This window comes from Dendrobates tinctorius, unplaced genomic scaffold (genome assembly GCF_039654945.1).
Source record: "Dendrobates tinctorius isolate UK_male_01 unplaced genomic scaffold, ASM3965494v1 ptg000201l, whole genome shotgun sequence".
Lineage (NCBI taxonomy): Eukaryota > Metazoa > Chordata > Amphibia > Anura > Dendrobatidae > Dendrobates > Dendrobates tinctorius.
The window spans coordinates 12,143,128-12,170,283 of NW_027361868.1; the positions used below are offsets into that span (position 1 = coordinate 12,143,128).

Consider the following 27,156-nt stretch of genomic DNA (forward strand, 5'->3'; position numbering starts at 1 on the left):
TGCAGCAGAAACTGCTGCGGATCCGCAGGGCCAAATCCGCTGCGGATCCGCAGCAGAATCCGCAACGTGTGCACACACCGTTAGGGTACCGTTACACATAGCGACGCTCCAGCGATCCTGACAACGATACGACCTGGTAAGGATGGCTGGTACGTCGGTACATGGTAGCTAGTAAGCTGTCAAACAGGCAGATCTACTCAACGGCGCAGCATCGATATGGCGATCCATATAACGACCTTGGCGGTCGTTGGGACCTTGTCACACAGCAGCTATTCTGACAACTCAGACCTCGATAGGCGTGAGTTCTGAGTCGCCAACGAGGTCGCTCGTCGTTGTTATGGCGTCAAACACAGCGATGCACGCTGGCCAGCGGGACACCAACAATCAAAAAATGGCCTAGGACATTCGATCACGATCAGCGACATCGCAGCGGAGGGGCCGGTCGCCGCTATGTGTCACATGTAGCGAGATCGCTGGCGCGTCACAAAACCTGTGACGTTTCAACGATCTCGCTATGTGTGAAGTACTCCTTAGATGTTGAAAAAATCCCACCCAATCTGTGTGACTGATATAAGTTTCATGTCATGGAAAAGTGGAACTATAGTGTAAAAAACAAGTGAATTCTCGTCAGATGGTGGAATACAATTGACAATGCACTTTAATGGAAAGAGCAAACATTTTCGAGGAATGGATCTTAGCAGTTTTGCTTATAGGGTTGGCTTGGATCCAAGCAGTCAGCCCAATCTGACTTTTATGACATGGAAGGTCAACATGCTATAAAAGTCTGTGGTGGGAAAACCCCTTTAAGGTAAAACTACTTCATCTATACCCTTAAGAAGCAGCTTCGCAAACAAACTGCGCTGAAAATAGGCTCTGACCACAGGAAGAGGAAATGCTAAAATTCTAGAAATACTTCCCAAAAAGCCTAGGTTACAGTGCTCCTTACATCTTGCCAACCTTAAATTAACCATCAACTATGCAAATGCCAACTTTGCACATTTCCTAAACGCTTTGTAGTCTGGTCCTGCGGACAAACCTCCATCTGTTCTCTACTTATGGCTCACTTATACAGTATACTGTATGTTAGTAAGAAGCGGAAAACAGATAAGCGGGAGTATATCTGAAGGATCGGACAACATATTGATTTGTAGTCTGTTACCATGGAGACAGAGGTCTGCGGGAAGGAGATGGGCACGTTGCCCACGTTCCTCCTTGAAGACACAAGTTTTGACGTTATGTGGCGTAATGTGATGTAGAAAACCTCAAAAGAAATGACTAAGGGGTTCCAACATCAAGTATTAGACCAGAGAGCACAAAAAGGAAAAACCCCTAAAATATAACTTTTAATTAAATAATTAAAAAGGACCACACACATGTGAACTCACAAAAATACCAGGGAGTCAGAAGAAATATATTTATATATTCTAGATGTAATGTAAATATATATCACAAAAGGGGCAAAAAACTATAGTGCCCTAGAAAACCCTAATAAGGCCCTTCCTAACTGCGGAGGTTGGAACCCTAGTTGTTGACGACATGGCGCCCCTGCTCAACGTCGGCGTCCCTAGTAACGCCCTAGACCACCCTACGCATACAAAAAGGGACACAAAAAAAACACACACCCAAATACCAAAAAAAACTAATATAAAGTGCTATAGTGCTGTAAACTTATCTCGTAGTCAAAAAATTGTCGTCTTATTTCGGAGTAATACCAAAATTTATTGAAAAAAAAAAAGCTTATTGACACTAATCTCGTAGTCAAAATATGTTTAGTGCTGCTAAAGGGCAGACAAATGGTTAAATGTCCCTCGTATACAGCAAAAAATGTGGCAATAAAGCACTTAATGGGACAACCTCAGGACAAGCCTGTGGAGTAATAAGACACACTGTATAAAAGACAGAAATATCAAAAATATATAAATAATCCACATATAAAATAGGGGTATGTCTCAGCCAAAGATACAAGGATGGGGGTAACAATGACCCTGTGTAGCAAGACGTTAAGTCCACTTTAACATATAATCATTCATAGTGGACTTTTGTGCTCAGTTTACACATAGAGTACAATCCTCCTTCCAGACATAACAAATGTTTAAAAAGACCGTCTCATACGGTTAATGCATTAACCTCAAAATTGCTACAATGTATGGTATCACAGTCTGCCAAATACAGTGTGCAAAAAATAGAGATACTTATCAGCCATTGATGACAACGCAACCCAATGTGTAATGTGATGTCGAATGTGAATTGTGATGTGCGTTAAAGGTATTAGTAATATTGATAGTGTATGTAGTTTGACAGTAGGGGGAGTGAAAGTTAATGGTTGGAACTAGCCCAAAGTGGCAGGGGCTAGATTGAAGGGAACATGATGATTTCCTGTTACAAATGCAGATAGGGCCTTGAGTACGTAGAAAGAGTATCTAAGGTCTGTGGTGAGGAGTGCCGCATACTTGGGGTGTCCCTAAAGCGAGAGGAGACTGAAGCAAAGAGATAGTGAAATCCTGAGCAGAAGTGACTAAGAGACAGTGATCGATCAGAGATGGGTCTTGGAAGACGACGCCTAGTAGAAAGGTTCAGAGTTTATAACTCTTGAAGGCAACGGGCCTAGATAGGATTGAGTACGTGAGATGTGTAGAAAGTCCCGGGAGGGAGATTTAGAGCATCAGAGAGCATGAAGCTAAGTCTGGGCATACTGGCACCCTAAGGGGAAAGAAGATTAGGGCGAGTATAGGACTTTTGCTCAGAAGACTGTAAAGTTGAGCTGAGTTGTGTTGAAATAGCAAGAAACAGAGGACAACTAGAGAATGTAAAGAGAAGAAGTGAAGAAGAGAAGGAAGGAAACTGTGTGGAAAATTCTTCACGTTGTAAGGAGAACATTTATAAGAATTTGTACCCGCCGTCTCCTGTATATATTCTTTATCAATTTCCCATTCAATAAAAGATGTATTTTCAAGCAGTGGTCTCTCTCATTGAACTGTCCAACACCTAGCCCTGACAAACCAGCATTATCGGCTACATGTGACCTACACATGTAGCCGTAGCGCCCCTACAGCACAAGTCCACACACCCGTCCAGGACCCCAGCTTTCTTGTAACGTGCCGGGGCCACATTACACTGCATAGGAGCAGCAGCAGCCCAATTCAATATTTGATTAAGAGAAGAATAGTAAAATAGTGAAAGAAAAATCCCAGAATTTCACCTTTTTGTTTTTTTTCAGCATTCATTGTTCAGTAAAAATGATCCGGCGTTGTGATTTTGTTTTTTTTTTTGTGATTATGGCGATGCCAAAGTTGTTTCTTTTTTTTTTTTTCTCGTTGTGAAAAAAATTCAGAAAAAAAAAATTTCTGTTGCGTTTTTCTGAGATCTATAATATTTAATTTTTCCTCTGTGGATGGAGCTTTCGAAGGGCTTATTTTTTTACATGGCGAGATTACTTTTTTATTAAAAAAACAAAGGTATAGAAATCTGCACATTTCGATGCCTTGTATAAAAACATCTAAATTTTTCTTTCATCTTGATTAAAAGCACTTCATATCATAATATTTCATATACTCCACTCCTTAGAAAACATCTGACACGTTTCTGGTATGTAGCCTTTAGTCATTTTTTTTCCATTGGTACCATATTGGGGTTCATATACGGTAATGTTTTGCTTGCTTTTTATTGCATTTTTGGGGGAAGGAGCGTTGTGACCGAAAAACAGTTAATCTGGCATTTTAATTAATCTTTATGGATGTTTACTGTATGGGTTAAATACTTTCATATTTTGATCAGACTTACGATTGCAGCAATATTAAATGATTTGTTTTTTTTTCTGAATTGTCTTTTATTTTTGGGGAAAGGTGGGGGCGTAAAAAAAAAAATATCTCTAAGGCTATGTGCACACGCTGCGGATTGGTTTGCGGATTTGTATCTGAGGAACCGCAGGTAAAATGACCTGCGGATTGGCCTGCGGTTTTCCCCTGCGGTTTATCACCTCTACAATGGAGGAGATGGTAAACCGCAGCAGAATCCACAGAAAAGAAGTGACATGTCATTTCTTTCTGCGGATTCAAAAACGCAGCTTTTCCGCAGTTAAAAATCCGCAGCATGTGCTCAGCAGAATGTAAATCCCATAGATTTACATGCTACTGTACACTGTCTGCAGAACTGCTGCGGATCCGCAGCAAATACCGCAGCGTGTGCACATAGCCTTATTGTATTGCAATATATAAGAAAAATCATGATCTACAGACATAGCAGCCAGCAGGCTCCAGACTGCCATGGCGATCATTAGCCCTTACCCAATACGGTTGAAAAAGACAAATGTCTATCAAGTTCAATCAAGGTATATACCAGCGATATTTCAGAGGTTTTATAGCAGTGATCAGAGCTCAGGTTTGATCGCTGCTGTTAGATACAGATGTTGGCTTTATAATGCAGCCAGCATCTGCCGGGCATGGTGCGGGCTGTTGTGAATTCTCTTCCTGGCCTCCCTCTGGTTATTACTGAAGGTAGTGGAGCTGGTCAGATCGACAGAGGGGTTGCGAGTTCTCTTTCTGGGCTCCCTCTGGTGGTTACTGGAGGTAATGGAGCTGATCTGATTGACAGAGGCTTGCCACCTGATAATGATGATGACGATTGGAGATCTGGGTTTTCAGATTGGGATTTAAGACAGCCGGCTCCCTCTATCCCTGCTGGTGATTTGCTTCCTGTTCCTCCTGAGGTCTGATTTCTCCATCTCTGTCCCTGCATTTCAGCTAAGTGGTTTATTTGCTATTCTGTTTTCTTTTGATCTGGTTTGTCTATCTCTTCTCGGTGCGGGTCAGCCAGCTCCGCCTGAGGCTGTGCTGAATCACCGCCCATATGTTACTGCTTGTGCCAGTTTGTTTTACCCCCTGTTAGATTGGTCTCTTTTTGCTCTGCTTTCAGAATATACCAGAGTGCTGATATAGTGGGGGGCGAAGTCGTGTGACTTCAGTGTTTTTTGCATCAGACGTGTTGGACTTTTTGCAGGGTTTTTTGCGTGATTGCAGACAGTGTTTTTCCTTTCCTTTCCTGTCTAGTCAATGTGGGCCCCATCATTTGCTCAGTATATTTTCCTGCCTGAGTTTGTGTTTTCATCTTGTCTCACTGACAATATATGTTTGGGGGCTATCTATTCCTTTGGGGTCTGCTCCGGGGCAGTTTAGATTTCCCCTTTCTTGCTTTAGGCTTAGTTAGCTCTCCGGCTGTGCCGAGGCGTCTAGGATCATCGTAGGTACGCTCCACAGCTACTGCTAGTTGTGTGGATAGGATCAGGGGTCTGCAGTCCGCTTAGTTACCAACCTCTCTGGTTTTCTGTGGCTTAGTTTGGTCTTGCTCTCCTCCTCGGTGACCCATTCATAACAGCGGGCTCAGCTCCTGAGCCTGCTCCATACACATGCTACTGCCTTGGGACGGACTTTTTGGGTATTTTTTTCACATGTAGGGATTAAGATGCATTTGAGAATATCTAAGCTCCCACCTATTGAAGCTCTCTGTGAAGACCTGTGCCCCCTTTTGTCTCAGAAAACGAAACATGGAAACTCTAGGGGTCCGTACACTACTAATTCCTGCTTCTTTATTTCCGTCCTTGTAAGGATCAAAACTTAAAAGTTTTGTCAAAATGTCAAAAGTTTTATAGCATGGCAACAACACCTTAATATTTGTGTAACATTGACCTGATATACAGTATATATTTTTGGGGAGAGTTTTGGTTACTAATGGGGGTCTTCTACTAAAGCAGACCTGCAGTGTGTACAGCCAGGGGGATCATCACTACAACCTGAGCCACTGATGAGAGGGAAGGTGGATAACGTAACAACCTAGTGACCACCATACGTCTTTTTCATTCCTGTTATTTATTAATTCCTGAAAAGCAACTGAAGGGTTAATCAACTACCTGAAAAGCAGGATTAATTTTGTTGAGGAGTGCCGTTTTAAAAATGGTATCACTTTTTGGGGTTTTCCAATATATAGGACCCCCAAAGTCACGTCAAAACTAAATAGGTCCCCCCAAAAAAATTTAAGTTTTGTAAATTACATGGAACAAAAATAAAAAATTACTGCTACATTTTTTAAATCTTCTAAAAATTCTAGCAAAATAAAAGAACATTTTACAGATGGTGCTGATGTAAAGCAGACATAAGGGAAATGTTATTTATTAACTATTTTGTGTGGCGACAATCTGGATTAAATGGATATAATCATTCAAAGTTTGAAAATTGCTAATTTTTTTGAAAATGTCGAATTTCTGATATTTTTTATAAATAAACACAAGAGATAGCGAGCTAAAATTACCATTATCATAAAGTATAACGTGTCACGTAAAAATAAAAAATAAAAATCTTGAAATCACTGGAATATGTTGAAGCGTTCCAGAGTTATTGCCACATAAATATGCCAACAATGGTCTGAATTGAAAAATTTAGATTGGTCAGGAAGGAGTTAAACATCCGATATTCTACACATACTCTGCGGTACAGTACTTAGTCATGGGAAATGTATAGCAGGTAAACCTCTCTGTGGTGACTTAGGTGATTTTTTTTGAGATCCACATTGACATATTATTACCTACAGTGTATTTCTGTGATAGCGGGAAGCCAGGTATCTGTAACTTTTTCAGAAGTTCCCACCTCACCTTGTCACACGATCTCACCCCCACTCACTGCTCACTTTTAGTCAATCATCAGTAATGTCTCTTCTGCGATGACTATGATCACGACTATACTGGGACCAGAGTGTGGTAAAGTAACCACATCCAGTTACCGTACGACTTCTTATCTGGGCAGGTGAATGTTTGAGGTTGGAGGTGTAAGAACTACATTGATGAGTGTCAACCGTCCCTGGTAAAAGTTGGTTCGTTTTTTTTATGATACAATTTGGGAGGGGAGAGAATAAAGAGTTAAAGCAAATCTGTTGCCAGATTTTACAATGTGAACTGTATACATTTATTTAATATGTCTCTTGGACCTGATGAGGCTTGTGTATTTACTCTGGAAAAAAAACCATGTCAGATTATCTGTATAATCCTGATATTAAAGGGGAACCTGACAAGAGATTCATGCTACCTGTGGTACGACAGAAACTGGTTGCTCTATTGCAGCCATGTATGCTGCAGCATTTCAGAGATCACATTCTCTGAAAAGACATCTGTGAACCATGTGTCTCTGATGACTAGTCCAATGGGCAGAACCCCAGCGACTTGTCCCGACCCCCATCCCCTAGACTGACAGGTGTCACCCTATACACACACATATGAAGAGACCAGCCAGTATAGGTGAGTAAGGAGAAGCCGTCGGTGAACCAGCATTGACTAGTCATCCAAAATGCGTAGTCCCCGAACTGCTTTTCAAAGCATGTTTTCTTTGAAACACCCTAGCGTTTCAGAGCAAAGCATACACAGCTGGAGTAACGTGATCAATGTCTGCCGAACTTCGGGCTACATGAATCTCTTGTCAGGTTCCCTATAGGATGAGCATTTTGTGAATCCAGCTATAGGTTAAGAGAGCATGAGTCCAGGTATGTTCAGTCTCCACCCATCTAGCGTGACAGACAGCTGTAGCTTGTACTGAGCACCGTGAGATCTCAGCAACAGCAGGAGGGAGGAGGGACACTGAGAACCTGTCAATTGGGCTAGGTGGGTGGAAATTAAGTTTAAACTTTTAGAAATGATAACTCACTGAATTTTTAAAGTAAAGCATCCTCATGTGATACTTAAAGATTCCAGACAAAGAAAAAATGATCCGCACCACCGCAACACTTTGTGCTTGGCTTTTTTTTTAAATATCCAGTGCGCTTATGGCTGCCCAAATCAGACTCCTGGGTGCTCACTCATAGAAAAAAAAAAAGCAAATGTCCATACAGAAAATGAAAAAAGAGTGGCACACACCGTCCTGAAAATTCACTTTATTTCGGCAATTTTAAAACATCCAAGCCAGGAGAGTAGTCGGTGGAACAAAAAACTGGACGATGAACGTTTTGCGCACAAGCGCTTCAACAGGTCGATGAAGCGCTTGTGCTCAAAACCATCGTCCTCCAGTTCTTTGTTCCACCGACTACTCTCCTGGCCTGGATGTTTTAAAAATGGCGAAATAAAGTGAATTTTAAGGACGGTGAGTGCCACTCTTTTCTCATTTGCTGCATGATACTTAAAGATGTTTTCAGTAACATAGAATGTATTGTGAAATCTGGTGACAGATTCTAGATTGTTCAGTTGGCCTTTACATGTCCTATAAATGCATGGCTGAGAAAGGCAGAGTATTTTGGGATTGGTGTAAGATATTGGTGTCAGTTCCTGCAACTCCACTTTCGACTTTTACTCTACAGCGGACTTTTTCCTGTATTGTCGTCATGTCATCAGTGCCGGTTTTCATTGCTAAATCGGTCACATTTGATTGTATAGAGAAACGGTCTGGCTTTGCTATTTGATTGAGCAGACAGCCGATTCCCTTCATGCAAAACCTTTTTTTTTTGCAACTGGACAACCCCTTTATCACGCTAGTTTTTGGCATTTAAAGAAAAAAGCAAACAAACATTTTTTTGAGTTCTCCAATGTTAAGACCTAACTTATATTTTTTGTTGGTCTCAATTTTCAATAAATATAACTAATATAAAATAAAAAAGAATCCCTCATCTAGCCAGGTCGGCATAAAAAGTTTCTCGCCATCTAACAGTGCAGGGTTTGGCTGCAGATTTGCACGTTGAATTGTCGTGAATCCTTATGCAGATTAGCCTCAGTCATTGTGGCTAAGTAACTTGTGGCTACCCGAAGCCACATGACTTTGTGTGCAGACAATGTCTCTTTCAGGCAGATTCCGCCTGAAAAAGTGCTGCGAAACTGCAGCTAAAAATGAAGATAGTGTAACACAATGTAATAAAAGCAGGACTTGAACATGTTCTCTTTTTTTTTTTCTTTTTTTTTTTTGCTTCTTTTAACCTCTTCGGGGTTCGGAAGTTTAAACTATAGAAAAAATTGGGCAAAATGGCCAGTGAATCAACCTTGGGAAAAATTGGACGGTCTTCTACATGAAGCGGTTTCACCTACTAATACCTCGCCATATCCTCATGCATCTTAAAGATGGCGTGCGGACATAACCTACGGGTCCAACTTTTTATCAGGCGCCAGAATCCTGGGAAAATATCAAAACTGTTCTTTCACATTAGAGCTAAAGAGGTGAAATTCTAGAGGTTGTTATGAAGTCAGGGGATGGTTAATCATTAATCTCAGATAATGTCACTTTTCTCACTTTTACACAGAAGCGTTTCCTTGACCTTTTATTAACTCTATTATTATGACCGTTTAATGAATGGCGATACCATGGCTGATGCTACTTCTTGCACAAAGTCAGAACGTGTCTGGAGGTCGGGGTTCAGTCAATGGCTCCAATACCATTGGTTGTACATTAATGACCTACAGTATAAGAAAACTTGTTTAAGGGAATTGTCCACATTTTTGTTGTAAAATTGGACACAAAGTATTTAAAATTCACTCTACTCACTTGGTAATTCCCCTACCATCTCTATGGCTGCTCTCTGGGGGTCCTGCCAGTTTTTGGGGTCAGCCTTACATTTCACGGTTTGTTTACGAACAGCAATTTCCTGACCGTTCCTGGGTCTCCTTACCCAAACGAACAGCCTGATGATATGATGATCCAAACAGACAACCTGAAAAGTGAACTGTGCTTGGCCTGAAAATTGTGGTCCGTGAAATGCGTATGCATGAAGCCAAAATTAGCTGCTCTCCAGTGATGATGATCCAACCTCACGGACGCGACTGCTACAACCAATGGTAGAACCATAACCGTGCGACCACAGATGGTAGTCATTTGCAGGACCACCTAACTTGGTGGGGAATAAGTAGGGGAGTATAGAGTATTTTACTACTTTCCTGCTTTGTGCACAAACTAAAAAAGTTGGATATCCTCCTTAAAGTTCATTGGGGTTGCATAATCCACATGAAATCATTTTCTGTCTAGCAGCCCGACAGCTTGCACTTATAGGGCATAATTGCACGTTAATATATAGAGTCATTTTATATAGAGTTGCTTCCTGCAGAAATGTGGCACAATGACAGTGGCGGCAATAGTGACGGCACCGATCTGTTCATTCAGCGTCTGGTTCGGGAGAAGCATGAGAGATGTTACTTTAATGTAAAACCACAGGAAGACGCTTTGAAGCTTATGGTTCTAGTTTGGTATGTACTATTAGCTAGACCATGTACACTGTGGTTTATCGTATGTCATTACACGGGTGTATAATTATTGGTGTATTATTACATTGGTGTATCAGGCAAATTTAAAGGAGTTTTCCAGGATGTGACATTGATGGACCATCGGTGTTTGATCCCTCTGGAGGTCGGGCTCTCTTAACTTGGCCTACTTTAGAACATACATAGATCTCTACATTGTACACATTCTCATTTATTCCCCTTGGAAGTATATGGATAAGTTAATGGCTGTGTGTGCCCATTCTCCCTTTTTGAAAGGCTGTAATTACACAGTCTGACGCTGTCCAAATAACGCCGAGAATCTCGGATTGGATCAAGGTGGATAAAACCATCAGGAGGGACAACAGAGGAACTGTAAGAAAAGATGCCTGAAATTGCAAATTCAAGAATTTTTGGGAAAAATATCAAGTCCTTGAGAACATTTATGGACATCAATGTGGCTGAAAGTTGATTTCCAGTGATGCACACATTTGGCCAGTCTGACGTTTGTTCTCAAACCCGATAAATCTATGTGACCATCCAATGAGTGGAAAGTCCTCAATATTGGCACCATAATGAGTCCGAAAGGGCCAGTAGAAGACAACCCTATTTGGAGGTTATTTTCTAGCCATTTACTTTTCAATAGTGTCTAGTCTTCAAAAATACAGTTAGGTCCATATATATTTGGACAGGGACAACATTTTTCTAATTTTGGTTCTAGACATTACCACAATGAATTTTAAACAAAACAATTCAGATGCAGTTGAAGTTCAGACTTTCAGCTTTCATTTGAGGGTATCCACATTAACATTGGATGAAGGGTTTAGGAGTTTGAGCTCCTTAACATGTGCCACCCTGTTTTTAAAGGGACCAAAAGTATTTGGACAGATTAAATAATTGTAAATAAAATGTTCATTTCTAGTACTTCAACAATCCAAACACTTCTAACCTCATATCATAGAAAGGTATAGCAATCATCCCTTCAAAATAAAACACCAAAAGAGAAAACAAAAAGGAACAAAAGATCCAAAAATACAATAGATACAAAAACATATCATAACAACACTATATAGTACATATTGTAGATACAGAGCACATATAAAGAGGTAAATACCTCACCTGGATAAACAAGAAAGCATAATTGTGAATAAGACAAATTGTATACGGTCACAATATCTAGGTCATTAGCAGCATAGGTTCATGCGATATAAATCCTCATTGTGCACTATATAGGAGGATATAATAACATATGTAATAACATACCCCAATCATGAGTAAAAACGATCACTCACATAATATTGGTCCTCCTAGTGCACCATATGGGAGAAAGTAAAAGCCCCATATAACATAAATAAATAGATTGTCAAATATAAGTATCGTGAAACCAGCCTAATATACATCAAATGCAGCATCCATCATATATCAGATCTCCATATTTTAGGAGTATCCGACATATATAGATAGATGTCCTACTCAAATTACCATAGGAGGTCATGATTAGCATTGATATCTAAATATATGCTGCATCATGTAACAGATCTCCATATTTTAGGAGTATATGACATAAATAAATATCCACTAAAATTATCATAGAGACTCATAAATTGCATTGATATCTAAATATATGTGTTACCACTGATATCAAAAAATCACAAATCGCCATATATATCGCACTCGATAGTTTGTAGAAACATTCTTCCACAACAGGAATTTCAGATGGATAACCAATATATTCATTCATCTAGTCTTCTCATCAGGAGCCATCCCCCATCTATTAGGTCCATATATCGATCTCTAGATGGACAAATAGATATTAAATAAGTACACATGCAAAAGTATAAGGGTCAGAACCCAAATGTGCCAATTAAACTAAACATAAAAAGTATAAAAAACACTAAACTATATGCAATAAAATTTGCACTTACTTAAAGAAAGGACTTGAAGTTCAATGTTTCATTTAGGGCCTTTGGGGCACATGTGTCTAGAACGACCATCCATTTGGTTTCTCTTTTAAGTAACTCCTTTTTATTGTCACCTCCCCGAATGCCTAACTGTACCCTGTCTATACCTTTAACTTTGAGACATTTGGGATTGCTATTATGACACATCTGAAAATGTCTCGGTATGGTTTTAAGGATAGACAAATCCTCCACCGTTGCCGCATTTTTGATGTCCCTCACATGTTCTAAAATCCTAGTTTTTAATTGCCTAGTTGTCATTCCAATGTAAATAAGTTTACAAGGACAATAAGCATAGTACACTACCATGTCTGTAGTACATGTGGCATGGTGCGTGATTGTATATGTTCTTGTAGCCTCGCTATTGTCAAATGTAAATGTTCTCTCTACATAATTGCATGCTGAGCAATTTCCACATTGGAAATACCCCCATTTGGGGCCTGTTCTTTCCGAAAAAACGACTTCTGTGGGGCCACGTAATGACTCCGTGTCAATAGATCTTTTAAATTTTTTGATCGTCTCCAAGTGACACTAGGATTAGATGGCAAGAATTTGCAGAGGTCATCATCAGCCCTAAGGATCAACCAATGTTTCCTTAGCATGTCCATAATGCCAGTCCATCTAGAGTTAAAGGTCGTGATAAGACGCACTGGTTGTTCTACCATTACTTTTTGCTTTTGTATCAATAGTTTGTTTCTGAGTATGAATTGGGCTCGTCTATATCCAGCTGTGATAGTTTTATGATTATACCCCCTTTGTTTCAAGATGGAAGTAAGAATTTCTGCAACTTACTGTCATCAGAACATATTCGTTTCATACGTAAAAATTGACCCACCGGTATCACCCTCACCGTCTGTGGGTGGTGCGCCGAAGTGGCGTGTAAGAGGGAGTTTGTTGCTGTAACTTTACGAAACACATCCGTAGTGATGAAATTAAATTAATGGATTTCCAACGAAACATCCAAAAATTTGATTTGTTTTTTTACTGTACTTAAATGTTAGTTTAATATTGAGCTGATTGTCGTTTAATTTTTTCTATGAAAGAATTTAATGTTGTTTCAGAACCCTGCCATATGAACAGTATATCGTCGATATAGCGGGACCATGAGATCACGGCAGCGAAGTCCTCCATATTATAGACCGTTTCTCTTTCCCACAGCCCCAGGAACAAGTTAGCATACGAGGGCGCACAGGTCGCCCCCATAGCTGTGCCCTGGAGCTGTAGGAAAAATCTGTCCTTAAAAGTAAAAAAATTGTGCGTTAAACTATATTCTAACAATTTCAAAATAAAATTAATCAAATCAATATCCAAATCCGTCATATGTAAAAAGGACCTCGATGCCGCGATCCCATGTTCGTGGCATATCGACGTATACAACGACTCCACATCGCATGTTACTAAGAACATGTCTGGTTCAAGTTGTATATTGTTGAGTCGTGTTAGAATGTTTGTTGTACCTTTAACCCCTTCATGACCCAGCCTATTTTGACCTTAATGACCTGGCCATTTTTTGCAATTCTGACCAGTGTCCCTTTATGAGGTAATAACTCTGGAACGCTTCAACGGATCCTAGCGATTCTGAGATTGTTTTTTCGTGACATGTTGGGCTTCATGTTAGTGGTCAATTTAAATTTAGGTCGATAATGTTTGCGTTTATTTGTGGGGAAAAAAATCGGAAATTTGGCGAAAATTTTGCAATTTTCATATTTTGAATTTTTATTCTGTTAAACCAGAGATAAATGTGACACAAAATAGTTACTAAATAACATTTCCCACATGTCTACTTTACATCAGCACAATTTTGGAAACAACATTTTTTTTTGTTAGGAAGTTATAAGGGTTAAAAGTTGACCAGCAATTTCTCATTTTTACAACAAAATTTACAAAACCATTTTTTTTTTTTAGGGACCACCTCACATTTGAAGTCACTTTGAGGGGTCTATATGGCAGAAAATACCCAAAAGTGACACCATTCTCAAAACTGCACCCCTCAAGCTACTCAAAACTACATTCAAGAAGATTATTAACCCTTCAGGTGTTTCACAGGAACTAAAGCAACGTGGAAGGAAAAAATGGACATTTTAATTTTTCAAACAAAAATTTTCTTTTAGCCTGTTTTTTCATTTTCACATGGGCAACAGGATAAAGTGGATCATAAAATTTGTTGGGCAATTTCTCCTGAGTGCACCGATACATCATATGTGGTCATAAACCACTGTTTGGGTGCACGGCAGGGCTCAGAAGGGAAGGAGCGCCATTTGACTTTTTGAATAGAAAATATGCTGGAATATTTAGCCGTTGCCATGTCGCGTTTGGAGAGCCCCTGTGCGCCTAAACATTGGAGCTCCCCCACAAGTGACCCCATTTTGGAAACTAGACCCTCCAAGGATCTTATCTGTATGCATAATGAGCAATTTGAACCCCCAGGTGCTTCACAAATTGATCCGTAAAAAAAAAGTACTTTTTCACAAAAATTTTCTTTTAGCCTCAGTTTTTCATTTTCACATGGGCAACAGGATAAAATGGATCATAAAATTTGTTGGGCAGTTTCTCCTGAGTGTACCGATACATCATATGTGGTCATAAACCACTGTTTGGGCGCACGGCAGGGTCCGGAAGGGAAGGAGCGCCATTTGACTTTTTGAATGGAAAATTAGCTCCAATCGTTAGCGGACACCATGTCGCGTATGGAGAGTCCCTGTGTGCCTAAACTTTGGAGCTCCCCCACAAATGACCCCATTTTGGAAACTAGTCCCCCCCCCCCCCCAAGGAACTCATCTACATGTGTCGTGAGCACTCTGAACCCCCAAGTGCTTCACAGAAGTTTAAAACGCAGAACCGTGAAAATAATAAAAATAAATTTTTCCTCATAAAATGATTTTTAGCCCACTATTTTTTATTTTCACAAGGGTAACAGGATAAATTGGACCTCAAAAGTTGTTGTCCAGTTTATCCTGAGTACGCTGGTACCCCATATGTGGGGGGGACCATTGTTTGGGCACACGTTGAGGCTCGGAAGGGAAGTAGTGACGTTTTGAAATGTCGACTTGATGGAATGGTCTGCGGGCGTCATGTTACGTTTGCAGAGCCCAATGTACCTAAACAGTGGAAACCCCCCACAAGTGACCCCATTTTGGAAATTAGACCACCCAAGGAACTAATCTAGATGTGTGGTGAGCACTTTGAACCCCCAAGTGCTTCACAGAAGTTTATAACGCAGAGCCGTGAAAATAAAAAAAAAATTTCCCACAAAAATAATTTTATTAGCCCCCAATTTTGAATTTTTCCAAGGGTAACAAGAGAAATTAGACCCCCAAAGTTGTTGTGCAATTTTTCCTGAGTACGCTGATACCCCATATGTGGGGGTAAACCACTGTTTGGGCACACGTCGGGGCTCGGAATAGAGGGAGCACTGTTTGACTTTTTGAACGCAAAATTGGCTGGAATAAATGGTGGCACCATGTCGTGTTTGGAGACCCCGTGATGTGCCTAAACAGTGGAAACCCCTCAATTCTATCTCCAACCCTAACCCCAACACACCCCTAACCCTAATCCCTACCCTAATCATAACCACAACCCTAACTCCAACCCCACCCCAACCCTAATCTTAACCCTAATTCCAACCCTAACCCTAGCCCTAATTGAAAAATAAAAATATTTTATTTATTTTATTATTTGTCCCTATGGGGGGGTGATAAGGGGGGCGGTGATTTACTTTTTTTTTTATTTTGATCACTGTGAGAGTTTATCACAGTGATCAAAATAAAAAATAATAAAAAATGAATCTGCAGCCGGGAAATGCCAGCGGGCGCATTGCGCATGCCCCTGCCATTTTCCAAGATGGCGGCGCCCATGAACCGGGACGGCGGGACACCGGGACGGCCAGGGGGCTTTGTAAGTATCGTGGGGGGTGAGGGGGGTGAATCGGAAGCTGGGGGGAGTGGAGGGAAGGGGGCAGACTATGACAGCAGCGGCCGATCACCGCCGTTCGGCAGTCAGTCGGTGTTAAATTAGTGTCTCCAGCCATGGCCGATGCTATTTCAGCATCGGCCATGGCTGGATTGTAATATTTCATCACTTTTCATTGATGAAATATTACTGTCGCTCTAATTGGCTGTTGAAAGTGAAACAGCCAATCAGAGCGATCGTAGGCACGGGGGGGGCTAAGCTACCCCCCCTGGGGTGAAGCACAAAGCCTCCTGTCACTGCGGGTCGGGTGACCTTTCAGTGGCCCCAGTCACCCAACCCGCAGGGGGCCTTTGAAGTCATGACACAGCATATGCGTCATGGGTCGGATTGGCACCACCTATACCCAAGACAATTGGGCGACCCATCTAGAGATCGATATATGGACCTAATAGATGGGGGATGGCTCCTGATGAGAAGACTAGATGAATGAATATATTGGTTATCCATCTGAAATTCCTGTTGTGGAAGAATGTTTCTACAAACTATCGAGTGCGATATATATGGCGATTTGTGATTTTTTGATAACACATATATTTATATATCAATGCTATCCCTATGATAATTTTAGTGGATATTTATGTCATATACTCCTAAAATATGGAGATCTGTTATATGATGCTGCATATATTTAGATATCAATGCTAATCATGACCTCCTATGGTAATTTGAGTAGGACATCTATCTATATATGCCATATATATATATGGGCAGCACGGTGGCTCAGTGGTTAGCGCTGCAGCCTTGCAGCGCTGGGGTCCTGGGTTCGAATCCCACCAAGGACAACATCTGCAAGGAGTTTGTATGTTCTCCCCGTGTTTGCGTGGGTTTCCTCCGGGTACTCCGGTTTCCTCCCACACTCCAAAGACATACTGATAGGGAATTTAGATTGTGAGCCCCCATTGGTGACAGTGGTGGAAATGTGTGTAAACTGTAAAGCGCTGCGGAATATGTTAGCGCTATATAAAAAAAATAATAATAATAATAATATATGTCGGATACTCCTAAAATATGGAGATCTGATAGATGATGGATGCTGCATTTGATGTTTATTATGCAGCATCACGGCATATGTATATTTATGTTTATATAATATCATGATTCTCACTGATATGTTTGTTAAACATTGATCTATCGATGTATTCTTACGATATATCTTGTCCGTGTATATATTTATGTTCTTTCATCTTGGAGCCAAATTACCTTTCTGTTTATCTAGGCAGCTGATTTTTACGGTCCTTCTTATTAATTTGATGGGTATAAAATTGATTAGAGTTGAACAGTTAATCTACACAACAGATATCTAGTTCTCACTGGTAGCGATGCCTATGTGTGATATCTAGCCCTCAGTTTTTTTTTCTTGTTTGAGGCCTAATTGTGGGTCTCTCTGGGATCGCAAGCTTGAGCACATACCGCGCATGCTCTGCGCTGCGGTGAGATGGCCGGCGTTCTTGTGGGTGTTGCGTTGCTTGGTTACATGCCCGGTCACGTGACCGGACCATGTGATCTGGTGACGCGCGCCCTGAGCGCCACCCTCCTCGCCGCGTCACAACATGGCGGTGATGCGCCCCACACAGCTGTGGGTGCTCAGAGACACATGCAGGGGCTATATAAGGGGTCAGACATAACGCTTACATACCTCCTGATGAAACTGCAGTGTCGGTGAACCACGCGTCGGGGTGCGTCACGGGTCCACAACCAGGCGGCAGCATGACCACAGGTATATTTATAGTATATGTATGATGAATTTCACGATACTTATATTTGACAATCTATTTATTTATTTATGTCATATGGGGCTTTTACTTTCTCCCATATGGTGCACTTGGAGGACCGATATTATGTGAGTGATCGTTTTTACTCATGATTGGGTTATGTTATAATATCCTCCTATATAGTGCACAATGAGGATTTATATCGCATGAACCTATGCTGCTTATGACCTAGATATTGTGACCCTATACAATTTGTCGTATTCACAGTTATGCTTTCTTGTTTATCCAGGTGAGGTATTTACCTCTTAATATGTGCTTTGTATCTACAATATGTACTATATAGTGTTATGATATGTTTTTGTATCTATTGAAATAAATTTTGTATTTTTGGATCTTTTATTCCTTTTTGTTTTCTCTTTTGGCATATCTAGTACTTGGTTGAAAACCCTTTGTTGGGAATGACTGCCTGAAGTCTTGAACTCATGGACATCACCAGACGCTGTGTTTCCTCCTTTTTGATGCTCTGCCAGGCCTTCACTCCGGTGGTTTTCAGTTGCTGTTTGTTTGTGGGCCTTTCTGTCTGAAGTTTAGTCTTTAACAAGTGAAATGCATGCTCAATTGGGTTGATATCAGGTGACTGACTTGGCCATTCAAGAATATTTTTACTTCTTTGCTTTAATAAACCCTGGGTTGCTTTGGCTTTTTAGGTATTGGGTCATTGTCCACCTGTAGTATGAAACGACGGCAAATCAGTTTGGCTGCATTTGGCTGGATCTGAGCACACAGTATGGCTCTGAATAGCTCAGAATTCATTCGGCTGCTTCTGTCCTGTGTCACATCATCAATAAACACTAGTGACCCAGTGCCACTGGCAGCCATGCATGCCCAAGCCACCACACTGCCTCCGCCGTGTTTTACAGATGATGTGGTATACTTTGGATCAGGAGCTGTACCACGCCTTCGCCATACTTATCTCTTTCCATCATTCTGGTAGAGGTTTATCTTGGTTTCATCTGTCATAAGAATGTTCTTCCAGAACTGTTCTGGCTTTTTAGAGGTTTTTTAGCAAAGTCCAGTCTAGCCTTTTTATTCTTGATGCTTATGAGTGGCTTGCACCGTGCAGTGAACCCTCTGTATTTACTTTCATGCAGTTTTCTCTTTATGGTAGATTTGGATATTTATACACCTACAGTTGTGGCCAGCAGGACAATGACCCAAAACACACTTCAAAAAGCACTAGAAAATGGTTTAAGAGAAAGCACTGGAGACTTCTAAGGTGGCCAGCAATGAGTCCAGACCTGAATCCCATAGAACACCTGTGGAGAGATCTAAAAATGGCAGTTTGGAGAAGGCACCCTTCAAATATCAGGGACCTGGAGCAGTTTGCCAAAGAAGAATGGTGTAAAATTCCAGCAGAGCATTGTAAGAAACTCATTGATGGTTACCGGAAGCGGTTGGTCGCAGTTATTTTGGCTAAAGGTTGTGCAACCAAGTATTAGGCTGAGGGTGCCAATACTTTTGTCTGGCCCATTTTTTGAGTTTTGTGTGAAATGATCAATGTTTTGCTTTTTGCTTCATTCTCTTTTGTGTTTTTTCATTTAAGACAAATTAAATGAAGATAATAATACCAAAGAATTTGTCTTTGCAATCATTTTCAGGAAGAAACTGAGTATTATCTGACAGAATTGCAGGGGTGTCAATACTTTCGGCCACAACTGTACCTCCTGGAGAGTGTTGTTCACTTGGTTGGCTGTTGTGAAGGGGTTTCTCTTCATCATGGAGATTATTCTGCGATCATCCACCACTGTTGTCTTCCGTGGGCACCCAGGTCTTTTTGCATTGATGAGTTCACCAGTGCTTTCTTTCTTTCTCAGGATGTCCCAAACTGTAGATTTTGCCACTCCTAATGTTGTAGCAATTTCTCGGATGGGTTTTTCTGTCTTGCAGCTTAAGGATGGCTTGTTTCACCTGCATGGAGAGCTCCTTTGACCGCATGTTTCCTTCACAGCAAAACCTTCCAAATGCAAGCACCACACCTCAGATCAACTCCAGGCCTTTTTTCTGCTTAATTGAGAATAACATAACGAAGGGATTGCCCACACCTGTCCATGAAGTAGCCTTGGAGTCAATTGTCCAATTAAACAGGGTGGCACATGTTAAGGAGCGGAAACTCCTAAACCCTTCATTCAATTTTAATGTGGATACCCTCAAATGAAAGCTGAAAGTCTGAACTTCAACTGCATCTGAATTGTTTTGTTTAAAATTCATTGTGGTAATGTCTAGAACCAAAATTAGAAAAATATTGTCTCTGTCCAAATATATATGGACCTAACTGTAACCTATTAGGTTGGGTCAAAGGTTGGATTTCTTGCATCTTAGGGCCCATTCAGATGTCTGTGCAAATCAGATGCATGGGACTTGCTGTGGCTCTCCTGACAAGAGCAAGATTCCTCATAGGAATACATGAAGCTGTCACACTCTGGTCAGGAGCCCCGTGGCCAGTCTGTGCAATAGCGGTCCAGTCTTGGAATGATATGCATGGATGTCTGAATTACCTTTTACATTGATAACTCAAAAACCCATATTTTCTGCAAATGTTTTTTTTTCATTTTGTCTGATAATGGCCACTTGTGATCGCAGGTTCGCCCTGTGGCCAGACATCAATGTGGTAAGAAAGACCAGATGACTAAGCAGCTTTGCTGTTCTTTCTCTTGCCTTTAAGTAATTAGACATAAGATGTTGCTATTGATCATAGCAGAACCGATAGTGAAACCATATGTATAACTAACCCCTCTGAACCATTAAAGTGAATACCATATTTCACAATACACTAGATTAGTGTATTTATTTTGAAAATCCATGTCATAATAACTGTATAATGAATGCTTAATTACCTTGAATGACAGCTCCTCAGTGTCCCTCCTCCCTGCTCACATCTCACGCTGCTCAGTACAAGCTGCAGCTGTCAATCTAAATGGGCCGAGACTGAATACACTTGGACTTATGAGCCATTTCATTCTATTATTAGACTTGATCTTTAACCCTTTTGGCACATGGCGATTTTTCATTTTTTCCTTTTCCTCCAAGAACCATAACTTATTTTTATTGTTCCAGCCATACAGCCGTATGAGGGCTTGTTTTTTTTTGCGGGACGAGTTGTACTTTTGAATGACACCATTCAGTCAGCCACATAGTTTACTGGAAAACTGGAAAAAAAATTCCAAGTACGGTAAAACTGCAAAAAAGTGCAATTCCACAATGTTTTTTTTTTTCAATTTTATTTTTATTTACAACTTTCACTAAATGCTATAACTGACCTGGCAATATGATTCCCCAGATTAGTATGAGTACGCAGATACCAAATATGTTAATATTTCTCCTTCGTCTCATTGGGGGACACAGAGACTGTGGGTGTGTGTTACTGCCGTCTGGAGGCTGACACTAGGCATACAAAAAAACAAGTTAGCTCCTCCTCCACCGCATACACCCTCGCCCCTATAGCGGGCGGAAACCAGTTTTTTGCTTAGTGTCTTTGGAGGCACACGCAGTCTGGCTTCTCCAGACTAGGTTTCTTTTTTCGGTTCTCACTATGAAGAGGAGATAGGGGCGACGGACCCTATAGAAAGGGTCCGATCTCCCCAAACCATCAACGGGCGAGCACGCGTTGAGCATCGCTCCGCGTATCCTTTCCCGCACCGAGGTGGGACTTTTCCCCAGACATCTATTTTTCGTGTTTGTTATTTTTTGAAGACGAGAAGGGGCAACGCATCCTATAGAAAGGATCCGATTTCCCCAAACCAGCAACGGGCGACTACGTGCGAGAGTCCCTCCACGTCTCCTCTCCCGCGACGTGGGACACTATGCCAGACTTAGCCCTGTCCACCCCTAGGTATGGAAACCATGGGCTTGCACACGGGCACAAGACTAGTCTGTGCGCCACCACTGCTCCACCAACGCTTGACGGCGGTGCTGCACGGCGGCGGACGGTCCCTCTCCTCGCTCTACAGGGCAGACGGAGTTAGGGCGCCTGCACCGTCCAAGAAGGAGACTAGCAGGTGCGGAGGGCCCTGGGCGCAGAGGCCAGCAGAGGTCACCCCCCCAAACCCCCCCCCCCAAACCCCCAATACCTGGGGCAGAGCGGGCAGTGGCTGCACAGGAGGTGGAGGAGAGGATGTCGCTGGGGCCCGGCATTTGGACCCCAGGTGGGTAGCGCCATTAATTTAGCCCGCGGCTTCGGCCTAGGCCGCGGGCGGAAGTGGGCGGCAGCGCTCCGGCCGCGTCTTAGGAGGCGTCGCTTCGGCGCCCCCCGTCCCCGGTATCGGCGTAGGATCCGGGGCGGGGGGTATCGGAATTTAGGCCGCGGCTCCGGCCTGGTCCGCGGGCGGAAGTCCCGCCCTCAGCGCGGCGTCCGTCGGCGTCACTTCCGGCGGCGCCCCCCTCCTGGCAGGGGGGCGCCGGATAAAATGGAGTCCCCGACGGCAGTCCGGGGTAGGCCACAGGGGCTTACCGCACAAAGCGCGGCAGTCCCCGGAGACCGCCACCAACGCAGCTGGAGGGGCCTCCCACGGCAGGAGCCAGGAAAGGACTTACAGAGGGGTAAGTGTGACCCCGGCCTGAAGGCCACGCTAGGGCATATACGGCTCCCCTCTCCTCCGCATTCGCCCTCCTTAAAAAAAAAAAAAAAAATATATATATATATATATATATATATATATATATAGGAGAATCTATTTATCCATTTATTTATTTATTTTTTTTCTGGCCTTTTCCAGCAGTATGTCTGGAAAAGGTAAAGCGCACACATCCTTCTATGCCGCATGCGTTTCCTGTGGGGTTAGATTCCCACGAGCGCAGACCAGTAAATTATGTGAAACCTGTGACACCGAACGCGCCCAGGAGCCCTCCCCCGCAGCAGAGCCCAGGGGTCCGGAACCCCCAGAGTGGGCGGTATCCCTCTCTCGGTCTATGGTATCATTAACAAAGGCAATTGAGACCCTTCAGGCCCCGGATAGGGGTAGAGATGACGGCTCGCCTGGTTGGGAGGGTTTTGCCTCCTCACATGAGCCGCCGGCCTGCAGGGGCCGCACTCTCTCTAGGCAGGCACATAGGAAGAGAACCCATACTGTGTCGCCAGGCCCCTCCGGTGCTTCAGCATCTGCGAGTGTGGCATCACGCTCGCCGTCACCCCTTTCAGGGAGCGAGCAGAGCTCAGTAGAGGATGTGGAAGAATCCTTGGACCTGGACACCCCAGGGTGCCGGGAGACGGTGGACAGTCTCATTGAGGCTGTCAACCAGACTGGGTATTGATGATGAGGTCACCCTAACCGCAGGGCATAAGGTGTCTTTTAAAAAGGCCCGGAAGCCGCGGAGAGTGTTCAGCACTCATCCTGTGTTCGAGGATATAGTGCAGCGGCACCGGGAACGGCCAGACAAGCGTTTTTCGGGACAGAAGACGCTAGGATCAAGATATCCATTTGCGCCAGAGCTCTGTAAAAAATGGGCAGAGTCTCCGGCGGTGGATCCCCCGGTATCCCGCCTGGCCTCAAGATCCCTGTTATCAGTGCCTAGTGGTTCGGCCATCAAGGACCCCACGGATTGGCTCATAGAGGGATTAGCGCGCTCGGTGTACGAAGCATCAGGATCAGCGCTCTTCCCTTCCGTTGCGGCAACATGGGTAGCCAAAGCCATGATGTCCTGGTCGGACTCTTTAAATGAGATCCTGCAGGATAGGGAGTTGCCAGCAGAGGTGGCCGAGATAACAAGTCAGATCGCAATGGCGGGTGACTATCTAATTAATGCATCCTTGGATGCAGCTAATAGTGTAGCACTTGCAGCAGCAAACGCAATCGCCATTAGGAGAGCCTTGTGGTTAAGGCTGTGGCGGGCTGATTCGGTGTCTAAAAAATCCTTGACTTCCCTGCCCTTTCAGGGTAACCGACTATTTGGGGAAGAATTGGATAGACTCATTTCGGACGCAACAGGGGGTAAAAGTAGTTTTCTCCCACAACAGAGAACAAGGACGCCATTTCGTCAGCCTCAGGCGCGTTTTCGGGCATTTCGCTCCCCCGCGTGGACGGCAACGGCCAGTACCCCCGCTCCTGCGCGCTATAACCATGACAAAGAGCGTCAGGTCACCTACAGGACCAACCCGCTGGGTAGGATGCGAGGGCGTCCGCCCAGATCAAGGGGGGCCAGGTCCCAGAGGCCCTCTACAAAATGACTCGAGAAGTGCGGTACCCGAGGACAGCAGGATTGGCGGTCGTCTGCGCCGGTTCTGTCACATATGGGCTGCGGTGGCACGCGACGCATGGGTGACGGAGCTGATATCTTCCGGGTACAAGATAGAGTTTATAAAACGTCCGCCAACACGATTTTTTCCCTCCCGGCTTCCCAAGTCAAGGTCTCGGGCAGAGGCATTACGGGGGGCCATCGAAGTGCTGCAGCACAAAGGGGTCATCGTTCCGGTGCCAAGGAGCGAAAGAACCCAAGGGTTTTATTCCAACCTGTTCGCAGTGCCCAAAAAGGATGGAGCGGTAAGGCCGGTTCTCGACCTAAAGCTACTAAACAGGTTCATCAGGGTCAGGCATTTTCGCATGGAGTCCCTCCGGTCGGTTATATCCTCCATGGAGAAGGGAGAATACCTGGCCTCAATCGATGTTCAGGATGCTTATTTACACATCCCTATTTTTCCCCCGCATCAGAGATTCCTACGGTTTGCGGTCGAGGGACGGCACTTCCAGTTTGTGGCGCTGCCTTTCAGTTTGGCCACGGCCCCCAGAATATTCACGAAGGTGATGGCGGTCGCCATGGCCACTCTTCATTCCCGGGGCATTGTGGTGTTGCCATACCTGGACGACCTTCTGGTAAAGGGCCCGTCCCGTCCAGCGTGCGAGGAGAGTGTCACCATCACACTAGATACCTTGTCTCGTCTAGGATGGATGATCAACAGGAAGAAATCATTCCTCACGCCGGCCCAGAGGATTGTTTTCCTAGGGATGATATTCGATACCTCCCAGGGATTGGTAATTCTCCCTCAGGACAAGGCTCGGGCACTCCGACAGGGAGCTCGAAGACTTCAACAGCCAGGCCTCCATACTATCCGATTCGGGATGGGGGTCCTGGGCAGGATGGTGGCAGCGATGGAAGCAATCCCGTTTGCTCAGTTTCATCTCCGCCCCCTGCAGCATGCCCTGTTAGCGGCTTGGGACAGGAGCCCGTTCTCACTCGATCACCCGTGCAGGTTGTCCTCTCATGTCCGACAGACTCTTCAATGGTGGACACGCAATCGGTCGCTTCTGCAGGGAAAGCCCTTTCCTCCGGATCATTGGTTAGTGATCACGACCGATGCGAGTCTCTCCGGTTGGGGGGCAATCTTCCGCCACCACACGGCACAGGGGCAGTGGTCGCCTCAGGAAGCTCGTCTCCCTATCAATCTGTTGGAGATTCGAGCAATACGGTTGGCCTTGCAGCAGTTCCAACACGTGCTAGCAGGATACCCGATTCGGATTCAGTCGGACAACGCCACAGCAGTGGCGTACGTGAATCACCAGGGGGGCACACGCAGCAGGGCAGCCATGCGCGAGGTGGGACATGTGCTCCACTGGGCCGAGAGGAGCCACTCGATGATCTCAGCGGTTTACATTCCAGGCGTCGAGAATTGGGCAGCGGATTTCCTAAGTCGCCAGGACATCACGGCCGGGGAGTGGTCACTACATCCCGAGGTGTTCCAGCAGATTTGCCAGCGCTGGGGAACACCAGACGTGGACTTGATGGCCTCCAGGAAGAACGCCAAAGTGGGCGTGTTTGTCGCCCGGTCTCAGGATCCGCAAGCAGTCGCAGCGGATGCATTGGTGATACCCTGGAACCAATTTAGGCTCCCATACTTGTTCCCGCCGCTGCCACTTCTCCCCAGGGTTATCAGGAAGATCAAGACAGAGGGGGTTCCGGCAATTCTGCTGGCCCCGGATTGGCCCCGACGGGCATGGTACGCGGATCTGGTACAGCTCATCGCAGACGTACCATGGCGGCTACCGGAACGACCAGATTTACTGTCCCAGGGACCGATCTGCCACCCGAACTTAGGGGCCCTGCGTTTGACGGAGTGGCCATTGAATCTTGGGTGCTGACCCAGGCGGGGTTTGGGCGCGAGGTAGTCGCGACAATGGTAAGGGCCCGAAAGCCATCCTCGGCAAGGATCTATTATAGCATTTGGAAGGTTTTCTTCCAGTGGTGTCGGGAACACGGGGTTCCGCCATTGTCCTTCTCTGTGCCCAACATACTGGCTTTCCTTCAGTCTGGCCTAGACGCAGGTTTGGCGCCAAGTTCCCTTAGAAGACAGATATCGGCCCTTTCGGTCCTGTTTCAGCGAAAGATCGCTACCAATTTGCAGGTCAAAACGTTCCTGCAGGGGGTCGTTCATTTAGTACCTCCCTTCAGAGCACCATTGGAGGCCTGGGATCTTAATCTGGTCCTGTCTGTACTACAGGAGGCTCCGTTTGAGCCACTACAGGATGTTTCATTGGCATATCTATCCAGAAAGGTTGTGTTCCTGGTAGCCATAACATCCATTAGGCGAGTATCGGAGTTGGGGGCGTTATCTTGTAGATCTCCTTTCCTGACCTTTTTTAAGGACAAGGTAGTCCTTAGGCCTCCGCCACCTTTTTTACCAAAGGTGGTGTCCTCGTTCCATATTAATGAGGACATTGTGCTGCCTTCTTTCTGTCCAGCGCCAGTTCACAGGGTGGAAAAGGCGCTCCACACATTGGATCTGGTAAGAGCTCTCAGGAGATACGTGTCGAGGACAGCACCTTTCCGCCAGACGGATTCGTTGTTTGTGATCCCCGAAGGGCGCAGGAAGGGCCTCGCAGCCTCACGGTCAACCATAGCCAGATGGATTCGCCTAACCATTCAGGAGGCTTACCGTATTAGAGGCACGCCAGTTCCAGCTGGAGTAAGGGCGCACTCTACTCGGGCAGTGGGCGCCTCGTGGGCGCTTCGGCACCAGGCTTCGGCAGAACAGGTATGCAAGGCAGCAACCTGGGCCAGCCTGCACACTTTTTGTAAACATTACAGTGTGCATACTCAGGCTTCGTCAGATGCGAGCCTGGGCAGAAGAATTCTCCAAGCAGCAGTGGCACACCTTTAAACAGGAAAGCATGCGGCTTGGATCGGTGAGTGTTATCCCACCCAGGGACTGCTTTAGGACGTCCCACAGTCTCTGTGTCCCCCAATGAGACGAAGGAGAAACATGGATTTTTGTGAGTACTCACCGTAAAATCCTTTTCTCCGAGACGCTCATTGGGGGACACAG

General features: G+C 44.2%; 1 protein-coding gene across 2 annotated transcripts in view; it reads left to right on the forward strand.

Annotated features, from left to right (window-relative positions):
- TRERF1 (transcriptional regulating factor 1) overlaps window positions 1-27,156 on the forward strand; it is a 213,170-nt gene that overhangs the window by 36,139 nt on the left and 149,875 nt on the right. The gene's annotated exons all lie outside the window — the stretch shown is intronic.